At 40.8% G+C, this 18,668-nt stretch overlaps 1 long non-coding RNA gene across 1 annotated transcript in view; it reads left to right on the forward strand.

The window, feature by feature from the left end:
* Positions 1–4,211: 4,211 nt before the first annotated feature.
* Positions 4,212–18,668, forward strand: part of LOC130295519 (uncharacterized) — a 52,117-nt gene continuing 37,660 nt past the window's right edge. The window contains exon 1 of the long non-coding RNA XR_008848868.1: positions 4,212–4,302. This is a non-coding gene — a long non-coding RNA (uncharacterized LOC130295519). The remainder of the gene's footprint in view (positions 4,303–18,668) is intronic.

Raw genomic sequence — 18,668 nt, forward strand, 5'->3', positions numbered from 1 at the left:
TCCTCACTCTGTACAAACATACATTAAATAAACATACCTAGATACAACATAAATATTTAATACTTCGGTTATTGGCTTCATGTGCTATTATTTGGAAATATGTCCTTTGGAGAGATTGCCTGCCTTACGATAGCTGCAGGGGATGTATGAACTACCCCGCTGGATCAAAGATCAAAGCCAAAATTTCTTAGCAACAAATGTAGTCTGCGAAATCACCGCCGCCTTGGAGGAGTCCGAGCCAACTGCAATGGAGGAGAAGTGGAGTGAAATTAATGATCGTTCTCATGTAGCCGAGCCGCGTTCTATTACCGTAATCTTTTATCATCTCAGTATGGAAGAGGAACTGCCCAAAATGTCCTGCCTAAGAGAAGAGTCCTATAAACTAGTGTTACTCATCTCCTAATAATAATAATAATAATAATAATAATAACAATAATAATAATAACTATTATCATTAATTATCATTATTATTATTTTTTCTTTTTACTATAATTGTTTTAGTTCTTATTCTTCTTATTATTATCATTAGTATAGTTCAGAGATGAGCGAACTTACAGTAAATTCGATTTGTCACGTACTTCTCGGCTCGGCGGTTGATGACTTTTCCTGCGTAAATGAGTTCAGCTTTCAGGTGCTCCGGTGGGCTGGAAAAGGTGGATACAGTCCTAGGAAAGAGTCTCCTAGGACTGTATCCACCTTTTCCAGCCCACCAGAGCACCGGAAAGCTGAACTAATTTATGCAGGAAAAGTCATCAACTGCCGAGCTGAGAAGTTCGTGACGAATCGAATTTACTGTAAGTTCGCTCATCTCTAGTATAGTTAATATTATTATTATTAGTAGTAGTATTTTTTTTATAATGACTAGTACCGTATTTTTCGCCGTATAAGACGCACTTTTTCTTCCCCAAAACTGGGGGGGAAAAAGTCGGTGCGTCTTATACGGCGAATACACCCCTATCCGGCGGTCCCTGCGGCCATCAACGGCCGGGACCCGCGGCTAATACAGGACATCACCGATCGCGGTGATGCCCTGTATTAACCCTTCAGACACGGCTATCAAAGCTGACCGCCACGTCTGAAGGGAAAGTGACACTAACCCTGCTGCTCAGTCGGGCTGTTCGGGACCGCCGCGGTGAAATCTGACTGAATAACCGGGTTAGTGCTTACAGGACACCGGGAGGGACCTTACCTGCCTCCTCGGTGTCTTCTCCGTTCAGGGATCCCCTGTATGGCCGGCGCTCTCCTTCCTCGTCATCACTAGTGTTGAGCGGCATAGGCCATATTCGAATTCGCGATATTTCGCAAATATATGGACGAATATTCGTCATATATTGGCTAAATTCGCATATTCGTAATATTCGCGTTTTATTTTCGCATAGGAAAAAAAAAAATTTGCGCATGCGAAAATTAGCATTTAAAAAATTTGCATATGCGAAAATGCACATATACAAATTTTTCGCATATATAAAAATTTTCGTATGTACGAATTTTCGCATATGCGAAAATAAAACGCGAACTTTACGAATATGTGAATTTAGCGAATATACAGTCTCACACAGTAGTATTTGAGCCTTCTTTACACCACACAAGCTGGAAGCAGAGAGGGGTGATCACTGTGATGTGTACTGTGAAAAAAAAAATGAATTAACGAATATTCGTAATTACGAATTTATAGTGCTATATTCGCGAATATTTGCGAATTTGCGAATATGCGATATTCGCAAATAAAATTCGTATTGCGAATATTCGTGAGCAACACTAGTCATCACGTCGTCGCGTACGTGCGTCGGCGTGCGTAACGACGTGATGGCGGCGACGGAGAGCGAGGATACTCGGCCGGCAGCGGTGACGGGTCCGGAGAGGCGGGGACACGTGAGTATTACCTCCTATGCAGTGGTCTTCAATCTGCGGATCTCCAGATGTTGCAAAACTACAACTCCCAGCATGCCCGGACAGCCAACGGCTGTCCGGGCATGCTGGGAGTTGTAGTTTTGCAATATCTGGAGGTCCGCAGGTTGAAGACCACTATTGGGTTCAAAATCTTCTTTTTTTTTTAGATTTTGCACCTATAAATTGGGTGCGTCTTATACGCCGGTGTGTCCTATAGAGCGAAAAATACAGTACCTTTCTTCTTCTTCTTCATATAGATAAAGGGGTTCTCCACCACAAGGTGATTTTAGTACGTACCTGGCAGACAGTAATGGACATGCTTAGTAAGGATCTGCGCTTGTCTTGGGGATAAATGGCTATGTTGTGAGATTACCATAACACTGTGGCTAGCTGTTTGTGAACTGGTATTTCCTGTTTGACTTTTCTTTTTTGACTACAAATCCCATAATTCCATTTTCCTCCCTCCCACACATCAGCCACTCCACCGATTGAAACATAAATTAGCCCAAAAGACCTGTGGTTTTCAATCAGGGTGCCTACAGCTGTTGCAGATTGATCTCTCTCCCACCAAGCGATCGCTCCACCCATTGAAGCAGACAGGCTCCCTGTCATCAGCTGACTAGTGATGTCAGGTCTCGGCCACGTTGCAAGCTGGGAAAAATCTGAGACAACAGTCAATTGTATGCTGGTAAAAATAAATATTGGGGTGAAAATCACAGAAGAATTGTGAGAAAACCGTCACACACAGGTCCAGACACTATATTATGAACTACACTAACTTTACAGCCCCTGTAGCATAGTCAAATAAAAAAAAAAACCTGGAATACCCCTTTAATATTATTATTCTTATTATTATATTATTAGTATTTTTTATTATGACTATTTTTACTATTAACATTTATTCTTATTCTTCTTCTCATTATCATTAGTATAGTAAATATTATTATTCTTATTATATTAGTATTTTTTATTATGACTATTTTTACTATTAACATTTATTCTTATTATTATTTTACTATTATAGTTAGTATAATTTTTTATTATAATTGTTGTTATCATTATTATTAAACATTTTTTACATATTGTCTCATGGCACAGCTGTGTGCATTGACCCCACATGGCGGTATTTACTGTAATCTGATGGTTTTGTCGTCAATTTGTTTTGTCTGAAACAATGTAGTTCTTTTTACGTACTCCAAGCAGTCTGGTATGTAGTCTTAAAGCAGTCAGAATTCTGGTTCAGAAATCAGAAAATTAAACAAATAAATAAAATAAATAAATAAGTATGACCTCGGGTTATATAACTTACTAATAAAGTGTTATCACAAATTATACTGGCATCAGCAGTTTTTGCTTGAAATTCCCCAGATAGGAAGTTGTATGGTGTTGTATAAGCATCTCCCTGGCTCCTCCCTCTCTCCTGACAGGAAGTTGTGTAGTCCTCCCAGTGTCAGTGTGGTTTTGCCTCAGCAGCTCCCCAGCATCTCCCTCTCTCCTGACAAGAAGTAGTTTAGACCTCTCATTGTCAATGTGGTGTTTTCTTAGTAGCTCCCTGGCTCTTCCCTCTCTCCTGACAGGAAGTTGTGTAGTCCTTCCATCGTCAATGTGGTGTTGCGTCTGCAGCTCCCCGGATTCTTCCGCCTGTGAATACGCATCATCCTCTGCTATATCGGGAGGTGTGGCTTGTCTCTGAGCTCTAGTCTCGCCCCCCTGAGTGATATCATCACTTTTGACTAGCCACTATAGCCTTCATCTGCATATCCCTGTCATATACATATATAACTTTTTATTAGGACATTTAGGTAGAATGAGGTGTGTTTATACCAAGTTGCCTTGTGCTGAGCAATGCCACAGGCAAAGAAGCAGACAGGGAATGAATAGCAGGTGTTGCAGAATTACCTACTGCAGAGCAATAGTCTGCTGTGTCCTAAAAAGTTCTGCAGCAGCTCTGGCGGAGAACTGACAGGATTGCTGTGGGAGGGGAGCAGGCAGGCTAGGAGGGCTGAGGGAAGACAGTGTATTCTGGGAATTGTAGTACTGAGCAACAAGCCAACTAGGAATTAGTTAAAGGACATGGTAGGGCAAAGGATTACATTCCTTGTTTTGTTTACTACAGTATATTGTTCTTTTTACTTTCAGGTTATGTCCTCGGTGCATGTATAAAAAGCATTTATGTGCTATATTGTACATGGATCTTACAAAGGAAGTACGACCTTGAAAGGTGTTGTGAAACGCGCTTGAAAGGTGTTGTGAAACGCGCTTTTATCAAGGTGTCAACCCAATGAAGGTGCCCAACCATATCTGCATTGGCACCAACTCTGAAGACCGAATGAGCTGCAGCCTACTAAGGCATTCTACCCCTGAGACGCTCTCATTAGAGTTTTGCCTAGACTGCACAACCGATGAGGGAAGGTGAGTGTCTTTCAGCATGGTTTCTAAAAATACCCCCTGTACTCCACAGAGACCACCCTCTGGTGCGCTGTGTACCTGCCTCCTCTGATTAATGTTCTTGATTCAGACCTCAATCTCGTACCCAATTGGATTCCTGGCTTGTTCGGATTGTCTGCCTGGTGCCTGTTGTCTGACTCCTGGCCTTGACTACCGGCTACTTCTGACTATGCTCCTGTACTCTGGCCTGTCCCATCCAGACTGCCCTCCTGGTGTTATCTTTTTGCTATGCCCCAGTACATACATAGCAAACCTTAATCCTTCCAGTACTTATCAGCTGCTGTACGATCCACAGGAAGTAATTATTTTTTTTTTTTTTATTTCCTTTCTGCCTGACCTCAGTTCTCTCTGCTGACACCTCTGTCCATGTCAGGAATGACCAGAGCAGGAGAGGTTTTCTATGGGGATTTCCTCCTGCTCTGGACGGTTCCTAAAATGGACAGAGGTGTCAGCAGAGAGCACTGTGGTCAGACAGAAAGTAAATTAAAAAAGAAAAGAACTTCCTGTGGATCATACAGCAGCTGATAAGTACTGGAAGTATTAAGATTTTTTAATAGAAGTCAATTACAAATCTTACGGCAGTGATGAAAGAAAAAAGTCGGCGACTCACCGGAGCTGGTTTTCAGGCAATTTCTTCTTTATTGATACTCACTTACATGGGGAGAGATAAGACGTACAGGGGGTGCAGCTGTTCGGCAACGGGACCATTTCACATGCTTATCATGCTTCGTCTGGCCTTTAGGCCAGACGAAGCATGTTAAGCATGTGAAACGGTCCCGTTGCCGGACAGCTGCACCCCCTGTACGTCCACATTTTCTCTAGAAACCTTAGTAAACATGTTGAGATTTTTTGAAAATGTTGGGGACAGGCCCTTTTTTGTTGCCACACCCCATTTTACAGGTGGCCACGCCCCTTTTTAAAAGGTTTCTAAAATGGAGAGTTGGTCGGGTTTTTAAATGTTTTCAAATTAGGTCGGGTTTACAATAGTAAATCAGGGCCAGTATCTATCTCGTGCTACATTTTTGGCTGTATTACACCTAATACACCTTAAGGCTTCTTTCACACTGCCGTTGTGACATGGCGGTGTGACATCCGTCGGGGAACCCGAGGGCAATAGCGGGAGGAAAAATACATCATGTAACGGTTTTTCCTCCCGCTACTCTTGTCAGAAAACAATGGCGCCTGAGGGACCCCATAATTATAAATGGGACCCGTTATTTCCGTTATGCCCCATCAAAAATAACGTTGCTTAAAGGGGTACTCCAGGGGAAACCTTTTTTTTTTTTAAATCAATTGGTGCCAGAAAGTTAAACAGATTTGTAAATTACTTCTATTAAAAAAATCTTAATCCTTTCAGCATTTATTAGCTGCTGGATACTACAGAGGAAATTATTTTCTCTTTTCTTTTTGGAAGACAGTGCTCTCTTCTGACATCATGAGCACAGTGCTCTCTGCTGACATCTCTGTCCATTTTAAGAACTGTCCAAAGTAGGAGAGAATCCCCATAGCAAACATATGCTGCTCTGGACAGTTCCTAAAATGGTCATAGATGTCAGCAGAGAGCACTGTGCTAATGATGTCAGCAGAGAGCACTGTGTTCCAAAAGAAAATAATTTCCTCTGTAGTATTCAGCAGCTAATAAGTACTGGAAGGATTAAGATTTTTTATATAGAAGTAATTTACAAATCTGTTTAACTTTCTGGCACCAGTTGATTAAAAAGTTTTCCACCGGAGTACCCCTTTAAGGCACACACACAAAAAAAAGTGCCTGATGGACGTTTGCCGATGGGGCACAACGTCAGTGTGAAAGGGGCTTTACATCTGCTTTAGGAGTGATGGGAAGGAGGAGTCTGTGCAAGGAGATAAACGGTAACCAAGGGCGTATGTTACATAGTGGCAGAACATGCGGCTGCTATTGGGCCCTATCCTGGATGGTCCCATTCCTTTTTGTATTGGTAAGAAACTGCAGAACTCCTTTCTCCAGGAAACATCATTGTCAGAAAATTAAAGGGGTACTTCACTGGCCAGAATTCGGAACATTTAGTTCCAAATGCTGTGAGAGCGCACTGCTGTGGTCGGCCACGCCCCCTCATGACGTCACGCCCCCTACCATAGACTTGTAATGGAAGCAAGGCAGGAAAAAACCCTTGAAGTAGGCGCTACTGACTCCTCTTGTCGGAAGGATGAGGCAGATGCCGGAGATAGTGAAAAAGTCCTCAGCAGGACATTTTATTAGAAAAATATAAAAAAATAAAAAAATGGACAGGATTACGCGTTTTGGGAGGATCCCTCCCTTCCTCAGATTGCCTTGATCTGAGGAAGGGAGAGATCCTCCCGAAAGGTATAATCCTGTAAAAAAAATGTATTTTTATTTTTTTTCTAATAAAATGCTTCCATTACTTACCTCCAGGATGACTCTTGTCTTCTCCTGCAACCCTTTGGCACAGCAGCGGCTCGCACCATTGGTACCCCGATTTTATGGTGGATTATTTGCACATTAACAATCATTCGAAGATGAGCGGCCAACTATAAGCTCCGCAGGGTTGCCCCCCAGTCACCACCCATTGATTTAGGGTAATAAACGAGGCGCCTTCGTTCCTATGTTTTCCTATTTCTACAGATTCTCCTATAGACTTGCATTGAGGGGGGCGTGACATGACATCATGAGGTGGCGTGGCCAACCCCCACAGCATGACACAGCGTTTGGAACTAAATGCTCCGAATGCTGGCCAGTGGAGTACCCATTTAATGAAGGGGGGTATTGGCCAATGGGTCATGGGACAAGGGGAATAAACACCAGACCTATCTGTCCTGGGAGGGGCAAAATCAGACGCCATAATAGGAGGACCATTTTAATATTTTCTATGAGCCCCCCCCCCCCCCCGCAGGAAAGGGTTAAAGGGGTCATCCAGGAAAAAACTTTTTTTTTATATATATCAACTGGCTCCAGAAAGTTAAACAGATTTTTAAATTACTTCTATTAAAAAATCTTAATCCTTTCAGCACTTATGAGCTTCGGAAGTTAAGGTTGCTCTTTTCTGTCTAAGTGCTCTCTGATGACACGTGTCTCAGGAAACGCCCAGTTTAGAAGCAAACCTCTTCTAAATTGGGCGGTTCCCGAGACACGTGTCATCAGAGAGCACTTAGACAGAAAAGAACAACCTTAACTTCAGAAGCTCATAAGTACTGAAAGGATTAAGTTTTTTTTTTATAGAAGTAATTTACAAATCTGTTTAACTTTCTGGAGCCAGATGATATATAGAAAAAAGTTTTTTTTCCTGGATAACCCCTTTAAGAAGGGAATGCAATCACCTGCCCCCAAGATATTTGGTCATGAGAGCCTGTAGCTGTCAGAGCATGCTGGGAATTGTAGTTCCCAAACAAAGGGAGGGGAAGACAGTCCCCAGAATTGGAAAATTGTATGTATGCACCATCTAGGGCAGTGGTCTCAAACTGTGGCCCTCCAGATGTTGCAAAACTCCAACTCCCAGTATGCCCGGACAGCCAACGGCTGTCCGGGCATACTGGGAGTTGGAGTTTTGCAACATCTGGAGGGTCACAGTTTGAGACCACTGATCCAGGGACAATCTCTTACATATACAGCTTATCTGTATAATGAACAACAAAACTGTGAACATTTGTTTGTTGTTGACATATTTTATTTTATATATATTTTTTTATTATTATTTTTTTTTATTATTATTTTTTATATAATATGGAATCACAGATCCGGAAAATTAAAATTGGAGTCGTCATGATGATTCTATAAATAAAAAATGTGGCTTTTTTTTTCCTTTTCATCGAGCCGCTCGGCAATAAACGTGGTGCACAATCAGCAGAAACAAAAAGTGAATAGCAACTAAGTTATAAAACAAATATATATTACAATATAGAGAAAGTGACTTGACGGCGCTCTCTCACCGCCGTGGCGCAGACTGCTCAGGAGGGATTTATTTAAAGCTGCTCAGTAAATGGAACTTTATTTCCCTTATATAAATAAATTCCATCTGTGTACGTCTATTACTCTTCATAACGCGGAGCAGAATAATTAAGTTTTAGCAGCTCACCGAGCAAATTAAGTTATATTTATTCAATCCATAGCAAATGCCGCCGCTCCGATGGCATCGTGCAATGAGACGCACTACACAGCGCCCTCCGCTGGGCAAATCCATGGCTTTAAATCGCAGTGCAGTGTATTTCCTCTATGCTTTCTGGAAAGTAAGAGTAGAAATGTGCAATCATTAGTGTGTGTGTGGTTATAGGGTTAAGACATGCAACCCCCCCCCCCCCCCTCCACTTTCAAAGAATAAAAAAAAAAAAAAAAAAAAGAAAGAAATTGAAAAACTGTTTTATTTCCACATATAATACTGCTATAAAATATAATAAATTCCTGCAGGTTTAACCAGAAGAATAATAATAGTAATAATAATGAAATCTAAACCAGAGGTAGTTTCAGATATAATTATATATGAAAAGAGATAAATATTACAGACAGGAAGTATAAAATAATAATCAGGTTGTGAATAAACACAGTTAAGGGGATGTATGAGAATAAACTAGAAAAAATGTAATTATTATCATTATTATTATTAATAATAATAATAATAAAATTAATAGACAAGGCTTTTTCACATCCCCACCCTGCTCTCCCCCCAAGGAATGCCAGAACGTAATCTATCTATCTCCTGTCTTTCAGTCTATCTGTCTATCTGTCTATCTATCTATCTCATATCTATCTATGTATCTATCTCATATCTATCTATCTTATATCTATCTATCTCATATCTATCTATCTATATCATATCTATCTATCTATCTATCTATCTATATCATATCTATCTATCTATCTATCTATATCATATCTATCTATCTATCTATCTATCTCATATCTATCTATCTCATATCTATCTATCTATCTATCTATCTCATATCTATCTATCTATCTATCTATCTATCTATACATCTATCTATCTATCTTTCTATCTCATATCTATCTATCTATCTCATATCTATCTATCTCATATCTATCTAATATCTATCTATCTCATATCTATCTATCTCATATCTCTATCAATCTATCTATCTTTCTATCTCATATCTATCTATCTATCTCATATCTATCTATCTCATATCTATCTATCTATCTATCTATCTATCTCATATCTATCTATATATCTATCTCATATCTATCTATCTATCTATCTATCTCATATCTATCTATCTCATATCTATCTATCTCATATCTATCTATCTCATATCTATCTAGAAAAAAAAACGAAGCGGTTGCAGCACTCAGGTTGAAGTGAAAAATAGTGGGTAGCTTTAATCCATCAAGAAATTCAGATGCAACATTTCGGCTGTCTGTGCAACCTTTCTTAAGCATGCCAAAACGTTGCATATTTATTTATATTGCACTTATATTTGTTTAATATATACTGTATAAATAAATAAATGTAATATATATATATATATATATATATATATATATATATATATATATATATATATATATATATACATATGGGGAGAGAGAGAGAGAGAGAGAGAGAGAGAGAGAGAGAGAGAGAGAGAAATTGCAGCACTACTTAGCCAGTATTGTAGTGGGTGCCAGCGCCCAGACTCGACCACACAGTCCTTGTAGTATATATGTAGAAAAAGCGCAGCACTCCTGGATTATGTGCAAACAATAGTGGATTTATTCAGCTCACATAGCAGAGATATATATATATATATATATATATATATATATATATATATGAGTCATGGCCGTAAATGTTGGCACCCCTGAAATTTTTCTAGAAAAACTCCTTTGTGTGTATTGAAACTAAACCAAAAAAGGGAGGAAAGAAAAGCAAGTTGGACATAATGGGGGAGATTTATCAAAACCTGTGCAGAGGAAGAGTGGTCCAGTTGCCCATAGCAACCAATCAGATTGCTTCTTTCATTTTCCACAGGCCTCTTTAGAGGCCTGTGGAAAATGAAAGAAGCAATCTGATTGGTTGCTATGGGCAACTGCACCACTCTTCCTCTGCACAGGTTTTGATAAATCTCCCCCAATGTCACCAAACTCCAAAAATGGGCTGTACAAAATTATTGGCACCCTTAACTTAATATTTGGTTGCACACCCTTTGGAAAAAATAACTGAAACCATCAATAAGCTTCTTACACCTCTCAGCCGGAATGTTGGACCACTCTTCCTTTCCAAACTGCTCCAGGTCTCACTTATTGTTGGCCTTTTCCCAACAGCAATTTTAAGATCTCTCCACAGGTGTTCAATGGGATTTAGATCTGGACTCATTGCTGACACTTCAGAACTCTCCAGCACTTTGTTGCCATCCATTTCTGGGGGCTTTTTGATGTATGTTTGGGGTCATTGTCCTGCTGGAAGACCCAAGATCTCGGATGCAAACCCAGCTTTCTAAACACTGGGCTGTACAGTGCGACCGAAAATCCATTGGTAATCCTCAGATTTCATGATGTCTTGTACACATTCAAGGCCCCCAGTGCCAGAGGCAGCAAAACAACCCCAAACATCACTGACCTCCCCCATATGTTACTGTAGGTACTGTGTTCTTTTCTTTGTAGGCCTCATTCCATTTTCGGTAAACAGTAGAATGATGTGCTTTACCAAAAAGCTCCATCTTGGTCTCATCTGTCCTCAAGATGTTTTCCCAGTAAGATTTTGGCTTTTTGGCAAAATGTAGTCTTGCTTTTTTATGTCTCTGTGTCAGCAGTGGGGTCCTCCTGGGTCTCCTCCATAGCGTTTCATTTCTTTTAAATGTTGACGGATAGTTCGCGCTGACACTGATGGTCCGAGCCTGCAGGACAACTTGAATATCTTTGGAACTTGTTTGGGGCTGCTTATCCATCATCAGGACTATCCTGCGTTGACACCTTTCATTAATTTTTCTCTTACGTCCATGCCCAGGGAGATTAGCTACAGTGCCACGGGCTGCAAACTTCTTGATAATGTTGCGCACTCTGGACAAAGGCAAATCTAGATCTCTGGAGATGGACTTGTAACCTTGAGATTGTTGACATTTTTCAACAATTTTGGTTTTCAAGTCCTCAGACAGTTCTCTTCTCCTCTTTCTGTTGTTCATGCTTAGTGTGGCACACACAATGCAAAGACTAAGTGAACTTCTCTCCTTTTATCTGCTTTCAGATGTGTTTTTTTTATATTGCCAACACCTGTTACTTGCCCCAGCAATTATTAGAAATTGGAAGACATACAAGACCACTTATAATCTTCCTCGATCTGGGGCTCCATGCAAGATCTCACCCTTTGGTGTCAAAGTGAACACAAGAACGTTGAGCAAAAATCCCAGAACCACACGGGGGGACCTAGTGAATGACCTGCAGAGAACTGGGACCAAAGTAACAAAGGCTACCATCAATAACACACTATGCTTCCACGGACTCAAATCATGCAGTGCCAGATGTGTCCCCCTGCATAAACCAGTACATGTCCGGGCCCGTCTGAAGTTTGCTAGAGAGCATTTGAATGATCCAGAAGAGTGTTCAGAAGAGTATCCAGAAGGAGAATGTGATATGGTCAGATGAAACCAAAGTAGAACTTTTTGTTAAAAACTCAACTCGTCGTGTTTGGAGGAGAAAGAATGCTACATTGCATCCAAAGAACATCATAACTACTGTGAAGCATGGGGGGTGGAAACATCATGCTTTGGGGCTGTTTTTCTGCTAAGGGACCAGGACAACTGATCCGTGTAAAGGAAAGAATGAATGGGGCAATGTATCATGAGATTTTAAGTGAAAACCTCCTTCAATTAGCAAGGGCATTGAAGATGAAACGTGGCTGGGTCTTTCAGCATGACAATGATCCCAAACACACCGCCCGGGCAACAAAGGAGTTGCTTCATAAGAAGCATTTCAGGGTCCTGGAGTGGCCTAGCCAGTCTCCAGATCTCAACCTTATAGAAAACCTTTGGAGGGAGTTGCCCAGTGACAGCCCAAAAAACATCACTGCTCTAGAGGAGATCTGCATGGAGGAATGGGCCAAAATATCAGCAACAGTGTGTGAAAACCTTGTGAAGACTTACAGAAAACGTTTGACCTCTGTCATTGCCAACAAAGGGTATATAACAAAGTATTGAGAGGAACTTTTGTTATTGACCAAATACTTATTTTCCACCACATTTTGCAAATAAATTCTTTAAAAATCAGACAATGGGATTTTATGGATTTTTTTTCTCATTATGTCTCTCATAGTTGAGGTTATAACCTATGATGAAGATTACAGCTATTTTGCCCCACTGTATAACTATATATATATATATATATATATATATATATATATATATGTTTTTGACTTGATAAAGGGAGGAATCCTGAAAGCTTGTCTTTACAAAATATTGTTAGTCCAATCAAAAAAGGTATTACAAGATTTTGCAACATTCTATGATTTTGCATTTGCATCACTGGATTAATACGGCTACTACAAACTACCATATACAGTGATCCTTTTTTTCTGGACCATCGTAACTTGAAACCAGACTCAACATACAATGTACAGACGGTCCAAATCTGTGAAATGTGTTACAACTGGAGGAACTGACCAATCAGAATGAACATTTTACTGGTAAACCACGTCTATTACTGAAGTGTATGCACTGACTGGTGTCTGGTAGCACCCCCTACAGTACAGGGAGGTATTACATGTTCTATACTCTTTACCTGTATTACTGAAGTGCATGCACTGACTGGTGTCTGGTAGCGCCCCCTACAGTACAGGGAGGAACTGCAAGTTCTGTACTACTCTTTACCTGTGCCAGGGTTAGCTGCTCTTTTGGACACCAAGTAAGGGTGGCTCCATTTGGGACACTGTGTGTACTGTATAGGACCCTGAAGAAGCACCCGTCCTCTACATAAACCATTGTTTAACAACCAGGGTGCCTCCAGCTGTTGCAAAACTACAACTCCCAGCATGCCCGGACAGCCAACAGCTGTCCGGGCATGCTGGAAGTTGTAGTTTTGCAACAGCTGGAGGCACCCTGGTTGGGAAACACTGACATAGACAGTGATTTACAGCTCCCAGCAGATCTTTCTTACTTTTATATGTAAGGATTTGCTTTATCTGTATAAGTTATCTTCTTATTTTTCTTTAATCCTCACTTTTTCCTATTTTTGGATGACATTTTGTGGCTTCAGAACCAATTACCAGGTTTCCATAGAGTTCTGGTCTCAACATACAATGGTTTCAACAAACAATGGTCGTCCTGGAACCAATTAATATTGTAACTTGAGGGACCACTGTATATAATGTTTTTTTTTTTTTGCAACAGCTGGAGGCACACAACTAAAACTCCCAGCATGCCCTTTGGCTGTCCATGCATGCTGGAAGTTGTAGTTATGCACTAGCTAGTGGCCATTTTATCCTCTGGCTGTTGCATAACTACAACTTCCAGCAGGCACCAAGAGCCAAAGGACATAATGGAAGTTGTAACTGTGTGCCTCCAGCTGTTGCGTAACTACAACTCCCAGCATGCCCTTCGGCTGTCCAACTGCAAACTAGTGAAAATCCTTCTTTTATTTTCTTCCCCCAGCTGCTCGACCTAATGGAGAAGTGAGCGAGGTGGTTTGTAGTGGAGATCACGCACTTGTCACACAATCATACGGCCTCCAAAGGGATTTTGACAGTGGTTTTTTTTATAGCGCAAATCCCTGAAAGCCAAGTGACACTGCGCGTTTTAGGTAATAGGCACTGTTTTATGTGTCACAAGGAAAAGTTCAATACCAAAGGCCCCAAAGGTTGGACTGTGTGTTACGAGCCAAGGCTGGGAGGGAATACAACCTTTGGCCACATTTTAGCAGATTTTATTTACATCAAATTCTTTTTTCCAAAGCTTCCGGGAGAATTCATCTCCATGAAAGAGCTTCCCCTCCCCAAACATCAAATGCATGCCCTAAAGTCACAGAATTACACTATCAAAGACTTGTGGGTAAACCAGGGGTCAACCATTATATTACTACAAAGATCACTGTAAATAGAAAAAAAATATTTGCTTTTTTTTTATTTATTTTTTTTTTTTCCTGATGTCTCTCGGAGAACATCAAACATATGTAAGTTGCGGAAAAATTAAAGGGATTATCCAGGGAATAAAAAACAACCTGTGTATAATGTCAAAAAGTATAAGAAAACACCTTACTAATCTAATGTTATTATACTGCACAGATATCGGCTCTGATCTCTCCCGTGTAGCTGTGACATCATATCCCACAGAACTCCTGTCCCTGCTCCCCTGTCTCCTCTTGTCTGCTCAGGACACGACCATTGATGTTAAGAAGGGGAGCTCATATTATGGCTCACTAGATTTTGAGGCAGCAGAATGCCCTTTGTACTCCCAATATTTTCAGTCAGAAAAGGCTCACTGCTGTCTTATCTGACAAATGCTTCCTGCTGCCTTTAAATGTAATGAGCAGTAATATGAGCTCCCTCCCTCTTCACATCAATGGTCTTATCCTGAGAAGAGGGACAAGAGCTCTGCGTTTAGAGAGTGTGATGTAATGTCACGGCTACATGTTAAACAGCTAAGCTGAAATGGAGAGATCTGTGCAGAATAATAACATTATATTGATAAGTGGTTTTATTATACTTTTTTTTTTTACACCATGTGCAGGTTGTATCTTTTGTTGGACAACTACTTTATGAGTAAAACAAATTAAAGGGGTGCTCCGGTGGAAAACAAATGTTTTCAAATCAACTGGAGCCAGAAAGTTATACATTTATACAGCTATAATTTCTTCTAATTAAAAATCTTAATCCTTCCAGTACTTATCAGCTGCTGTATAATCCTGAGGAAGTTGTATACTTCTTTCCAGTCTGACCATAGTGCTCTTTGCTGCCACCTCTGTCCATGTCAGGAACTGTCCAGAGCATGCACAAATTCTCATAGCAAACCTCTCCTCTGGACAGTTCCGGACATGGACAGAGGTGGCTGCAGAGAACACTGTGGTCAGACTGGAAAGAACTACACAACTTTCTCTGGAGCAGAAAGCAGCTTATAAGTACTGGAAGGGTTAAGATTTTTAAATAGAAGTAATATACAATTTATTTATTTTTTCCTCTGGAATACCCCTTTAAAGCTTTCAAATAGAAATGTTTGGAACATCAAGCAAACACTTGAACAGCTTAGGCATTTCAGATATTGTTGAAAATGTATTTATTTATTTATATATTTTTTATTATATAAAGAAAGGTTTATAATGGGTTTCAATTAAAATAAACAAACATAAATTCCATTCTTGCAATCTCTGATTCTAGTACAACAGGCTAATCAGTCTGGATATTTTAGCTTTTCTAGTCTGTCCTAGAATTACCAAGGAAAATGGACTTAAATGGAGTGTGTTGTCTAGAATTTTTTTTTTTTTTTACTGATTATTTTTTTTTTTACCTATGATAATGCAACATGTCTTTTTTTTTCCTCATCTACTTTCTAATTGTAATTTATTTATTTATATTTTATTATTTATTATTATTTTAAAAGTTTTTAAAGATATGCTTTACAGCAGTGTTCTTTAAAGTGTGGACTTCCAGATGTTGCAAAACTACAACTATCTATCTATCTATCTATCTATCTCATATCTATCTATCTCATATCTATCTATCTCATATCTATCTATCTATCTCATATCCATCTATCTCATATCTATCTCATATCTATCTATCTCATATCTATCTATCTATCTATCTCATATCTATCTATCTCATATCTATATATCTATCTATCTATCTATCTCATATCTATCTATCTATCTATCTATCTCATATCTATATATCCATCTATCTCATATCTATCTATCTATCTATCTCATATCCATCTATCTCATATCTATCTCATATCTATCTATCTCATATCTATCTATCTATCTATCTATCTCATATCTATCTATCTATCTATCTATCTATCTCATATCTATATATCTATCTATCTCATATCTATCTATCTATCTATCTCAGATAATTTTATGTTGGTCAGTGGTCTCCAAACTGTTGCAAAACTACAGGAGAAGGTTCTCTGACAGGTGAGCAATGTGTCAGTAGGTATAAATATACTGTACAATTGTTATTTTAGTTAAGCCAGAGGAAGGGGGAAGTTTGCCATATGCCCAGAAACACGTTGCTATTGGCTATCATTTTTATAATGCTTTTTATAAATTTTACATAATAAATCCTATGGTTATACATCGGGTTGTGGTGTTTATGTGGATCAGAGGACGTCAGTGGTGTGGATTACGTGATTGCTGAACCGGGGGGGGGGGGGGGGGGGGGGCGTTACTGGAAATCAAGTACAGTCCCCCCCCAAAAGTGGTGTGAGTTCTGAGAAATTATTTTCCCTTTTACAATTACTTTTAAACTACTGCTTGTGAGCGCGTGCTGTCTATTGTTTTTCCTTTTAAGGTGAGCACTGTGTCATTTGCAACAACATTTTTACCTTTCTGATGTCCTTACTAGTGTTGAGCACGAATATTTGAATTTCAATATAGCGAAATATACCGTATATATTCGAGTATAAGCCGACCCGAATATAAGCCGAGGCCCCTAATTTCTCCCCTAAAACCCAGGAAAAGTTATTGACTCGACTATAAGCCTAGGGTGGGAAATACATAATTCCCTCCATGTCATCATCCAGACCCCCGTCATTAAAGGGTAGCTCCCACCATCCTATTTTTTTTTTTTTTGCTAGCCCGTTCCCCCCCCGCTACAGCACTAGCCCGTTCCCTCCTCCCCCCCCCCTCGCCCCGCATACCCCGATCCCTCATTACACTTGCAGTCACTGCAGAGTCCGGCAGCGGGCGTGCAGGGACAGCGGCGGCAACGAGGCGGCGGCGGCGATTTGCGGGAGGAGTGGCCTCCCAGCCAGTGGCCAGGGAGCCAATGCGCTCGCTCCCGCCTGTCTGATTGACAGGCAGGGAGCGAGTGCAGCCTAGCTGAAAAAGGACTGATTGCCAGGCCAAAATCAGTCCTTTTTCAGTAGCCGGTTTTTAAATGTAAATTAAACCTTTTTAATGAAAAAAATAATAATAAAAGTATATTAGAGATATGTTGTAGTACATAAGTACTACAACATATCAAAAAATAAAGTTGGTGACAGTGCCCATTTAACACCCTCATCATCATCCTGTTATCATTCCCCCTCCATCATCATTACCCTGTCATCATCATCCCCCTGTCATCATCTCCCCTTCATCATCATCACCTGTCATCATCCCCCCTTTATCATTACCCTGTCATCATCATCCCCCTGTCATCATCTCCCCTTCATCATCATCACCTGTCATCATCCCCCCTTCATCATTACCCTGTCATCATCATCCCCCTGTCATCATCTCCCCTTCATCATCATCACCTGTCATCATCCCCCCCTTCATCATCCCCCCCTTCATCATTACCCTGTCATCATCCCCCTGTCATCATCTCCCCTTCATCATCATTACCCTGTCATCATCCCACCCCCCCTTCATCATCACCGCCTGCCATCATTACCCTGTCATCATCCCACACCACCCCCTTCATCATCACCGCTTGTCAATGTCTGATTTAACAGTGGTCTTCAACCTGCGGACCTCCAGATGTTCCAAAACTACAACTCCCAGCATGCCCGGACAGCCATCGGCTGTCCGGGCATGCTGGGAGTTGTAGTTTTGAAACATCTGGAGGTCCCCAGGTTGAAGACCACTGCCCGGGCCTTCGTCATCATCCAGACCCCCTCCCCCCCCCCCCCTTTAGTTTTGTACTCACCTCCACTCGGCGGGACGTTAGGGTGAGCTGGTCCGGACCATCTGTGCTGCAGGGACCGTCTGGTGGGGAGGGATAGTCGTTCCGGACTGTCCATCTTCACGTTCATGAGCAACATCCCTGTGCGTCGTCGTCAAGGCAACATCATTATTCCGGGGCCGTGCCCGAAGCGCGAAGAAGAGGCGCCCCCCCCGGTGAAGATGGATAGCCCGGAACGACTATCCCTCCCCACCGGACGGTCCCTGCAGCACAGATGGTCCTGACCAGCTCACCCTAACATCCCGCCGAGCGGAGGTGAGTACAAAACTAAAGGGGGGGGGGGGGTCTGGATGATGACAAAGGCCCGGGCAGTGGTCTTCAATAGTGTTGAGCGGCATAGGCCATATTCGAATTCGCGAATATTCGCGAATATATGGACGAATATTCGTCATATATTCGTGAATATTCGCATATTCGTTATATTCTCGTTTTATTTTCGCATATGCGAAATTTCGCATATGCGAAAGTTAACATATGTGAAAATTAGCATATAGGAAATTCGCATACTCGATAATTCGCATATGTGAAAATTAG

Source organism: Hyla sarda, chromosome 11 (assembly GCF_029499605.1).
Source record: "Hyla sarda isolate aHylSar1 chromosome 11, aHylSar1.hap1, whole genome shotgun sequence".
Lineage (NCBI taxonomy): Eukaryota > Metazoa > Chordata > Amphibia > Anura > Hylidae > Hyla > Hyla sarda.